General features: G+C 32.1%; 1 pseudogene; it reads left to right on the plus strand.

Moving 5' to 3' along the window:
- The first annotated feature begins 253 nt into the window (after positions 1-253).
- Positions 254-1,095, plus strand: LOC120125770 (annotated as a pseudogene).
- The last annotated feature ends 2,869 nt before the right edge of the window (positions 1,096-3,964 follow it).

A 3,964-nucleotide genomic window follows, 5' to 3' on the forward strand; every position in this document is an offset into this window, starting at 1 on the left:
GGACATATATTTTTGTAAAAGCTACTTGAAGATATGAAAGAACTGATGGAAGTTTCATTTATGTAATTATGTGACATGAATGAATTTCGAGGAAGAAATTCTTTTAAGGAGGGGAGAATTGTCACACCCCAATATGGGGTTAGATTTCTTTCAAATTAAAATATACGAAATGATTTAAAGTTTGATTGACAAATAATTGTATTATCATACTATTATTTTAGTAAACAAATTGAGGGCCACTCAAGTAAGGATAATGCAACCATGGTTGGAATCAATTGCTTTCAGCTTTCACTTTCGACCAACTTTTGCATCCACAAAGGACTTGGTATTATTTTTAGCTCATGCCAACTGGAAAGAAAAAAAACTAACTCATTAATAAAGGAACAGATAAATCAAAGAAAAGCTACAAGTGATGGGAATTAATTTTAAAAACCCATTTTCCAAATGTAGATAAATAATTTACAATGGACTCTTGCATCTGTACCATTGATTAAAGCCTTGCAACTTACTTTATCTTTCCTTTTCTGGTATTCGTGCTTTTATCTTGAGTTATACTCCCTGTGGATTCATTTGGAGTGTATATAACTGGAGTGATCTTTCAGACAGTTTCATTCATTTCATTTTTGTTCACCTTTCATGGCTACTGCATCACTTGCAAACTCCTTTCCATAACGGAGCGTTGAACTACTACTACAATCATATGTGTATCTTACTCTACTCTTGTTGGCTACCGAGCTTCTGTACCTTATTTCAAGGTTCTGTTACTGCTTAATTACATTATTTCATTCTATGTAATGTTTCATCCTATATCACAAAATCTATTAGTGTTTCTATAGCAATTGACTTATATTGAGGATGAGGAGGTCCAACTAATGTGTGATGCTGTTTATATGAAGTACAGAATGTTAAAGAAATTTCATAGTGCTATGCAAATAGTAGCAGTGAAAGAATAAAGGAAATAAGAAAAGAAAATAGAGCACGTGGGTTGTTTGAAAAAAATTAATAAAGGATGAAGGGTAAATCACAACATGGGTCATCCAAGTTTGGTGAGAATTCAACCTTGTATTCTAGTTTTATATAGTTATGTATGTTGTCTAATGGTTTAAATAAGATTTATTTTGGTCACTTACCTTGGTAGCTAAGTATTAAATTGTCCCTTTGAGTTTTTAATTTTATCAGTTATATCCCTCAATTATAAAAAGGATTTATAATAAGTTCTTTTTATTGTGAGGGAAATTTATTTGGATTCAAATTCAAAATTTAGATGGTTTGGGATCGTGAGAGAAAGAATTGGAAGCTCGAAAGTCAAAATTCTCAAAAAATCATATTTTATGTTTTTTATTTCCTAAGTTCGATTCCGAAGTTCGTCTCGCCAAATTCGAACCCGGTAAGCTGCTTTTTATTGATTAAACACCTGATTCGATCTATTTTCATAATTAAGCTATGTTTTTGATGAAATTTCTGTTGATATGTAACTGAAGAATTATTGGAAGTTGTTTTCAAGATCGAGGGTGTTCGAATGGATTTTTTTTATGGTCGACCAGTATGGCACAAAAATCAAGCTAATACTTTACTACCTCTTTATGCTTTATGGAACATGTGAATATTGGTAAATGCATGAATAAGATAATATTAGTCTCATATGTGTAGTTAATTAATTTCTACACTCGATCTGAATATGATAAAAATTCGATAAGTGATTATGTTTCAGATGACTTTTATAAGGAATTGATGGATTGTTAGAATTAAAATTACAAGTTATGTGTTTAGTGATAAAAGAATTAGCTTGGATCTGTAACATATAATTTATTTCATCAAATGTACTTGGATGGGAAATTATGAGAATATTTCGATAGTTTAAAATTACAAAAATACCCTTATATTGTAAGATAACAAGAATTGTCCCTGGAAGTTGATTAATAACTTTGAAAGGATATATTGATCTGATAAAAATACAGATGTGCATAAGAAATGATAGTTTGCTTAGAAAATTTGGATAACCGGGTTTTAACCCACTAGGGTTTATGCAAAATACTAGAAGTCTGTTAAGGAATCATTTCGAGATCAAAGAATATTCGGGAACGCAATTAACCATTGGATCTCTAAAGTATAAATTATTTTCGTTAAGAATTAATAACGAAATTATCTGGTTAAGAAATTATAAAAATGCCCTTGAGAGGTAAAAATAGTCCAAGTTGACTCTGAATGAGAAAGTAACATGAGAATTTGTTCTTAAACCGATAAATTACTTATTTAATGGTTGAGATCCTACTTTTGTATGGAAAATTCCTAATAATTCATTAGTAATGTCTGAAAAGGTTTTTAACCTGGAAATCTCTGAGTTATGAGAAAATACCTGAAGAATAAATTATCGAGGGTGCTATTTTGTCAGAATTATTTGAAAGGACTGGAAAAGATGATAAGTTTTAATTAAATGATAAGATCAGATGGAAATAAAGATTATAAGGATGTCTGTTCGATTCTTTAAGGTATATTTAGCGATGTTTCTAAAGATGGTCTATGAATAAGATTTGTTGGTATTAAAGAGTGAATACCATGGAAGGGCAATGAATTAACTCGTTAATATACATTAGTTTTGGGAGTTATTCGATAGTTCGATCGATTGACATGGATGGTAAGTGCCCTGAATCTTCGTTTCTCATTTATCAGTTCAAATTACTCCGGTCATACCTGAACTCTCTCTTGATGCATATGAAAACATAGTGGGATTCTAAAGTATCAACCTTAAATGTCTGATTAGATCGGTTAGTAATTGATTCTCTTCAATAGGACCTCGTTCCTGGGATCTGATCAAAAGACATCAGTTTCATGTTATCTATGCTGATAACTGAAAAATGCCTCTGATAAGTACTGGGATTTCTCGAGTGTGTTTCTTATTTTGTTTAATAAATTGTTTTGTTATTTTATCATGAGGTACACTTAAATGTATGGTTATGGTTTTATGGATGCACCGATTTAATGGTGATGGCTTATGGATTTGTATCACGGTATAAATTGTATCTTGGAGATACAGATTTGTATAGTACATCTCTAATCAAGTTGGAAACTTTTTATGGACCTAATGTGACTCTTAGGTAGGCTCTACAGCCCTAAGATCATTTTCGGGTAGGCCCAATGGCCCTAAGATGTGTTCTTAGGTAGGCCCCGTGGCCCCGAACTTTCTTGGGTAAGCTTTCAGGCCCTAAGATATTCCATTGAGTTAACTCTTTGTAAGATGGTTTTAAAATACGAGTTTAAAAAGCTCCACTACAGTATGGTTTATGGGATTTTACTGAACTATCATTTGATTAGTGTACCTATTATGATTTTATCATACTGATGGAACACATTAGACATTCTATTCGACCTCATGAAAACGTGACTGTATGAAAGGTTTCTTATGAACTGAGATTCATGGCTTCTACTCGATGAACTACTAATAAAACCCCAGATTATTCCGCAATTGGTATACATTTGATTCAATAAGGAAATTTTGGCTTCCCATTTATCTGCATGTGATGTAGCATCATCTCGTAGTTTTGTATGTCTGAGCTTTCCAAAGCTCACTCTATTACTCACCATTGCAGGTTAAAAGAATTGTATCAGTGCATCTATCGAATTCAGTAAGGGAGCTCTTCTGGCGTTGCTTGTAGAGTATTGTACATGCGATTAGGGGGCATGTATGTTGTATTTTGTTTTATTTATGAGTCTGAAAAATCTGTTTTATTTCCGAATATAGGTAAAGTATACTTTTGTATTTATAAATGATTTTATGAGTTTACATGTTCAATAAAAGTTTTAAATTTTCTATTATTTTATAGTGGGTCGCTCCGGTGGCCCTAATATGACACCCAGATCAGATCGGGTTACCCGTATCGGTCTGAGGGTGTTACAAGGAGAAATTGCAAGATTAAAAGAAAATGTAGAAAAATCATCTTTCATTAGTAATGCAGAAGAAAAAAGT

Source organism: Hibiscus syriacus, unplaced genomic scaffold, assembly GCF_006381635.1.
Source record: "Hibiscus syriacus cultivar Baekdansim isolate YM2019G1 unplaced genomic scaffold, ASM638163v2 tig00110443_pilon, whole genome shotgun sequence".
In the NCBI taxonomy this organism is placed as follows: Eukaryota; Viridiplantae; Streptophyta; class Magnoliopsida; order Malvales; family Malvaceae; genus Hibiscus; species Hibiscus syriacus.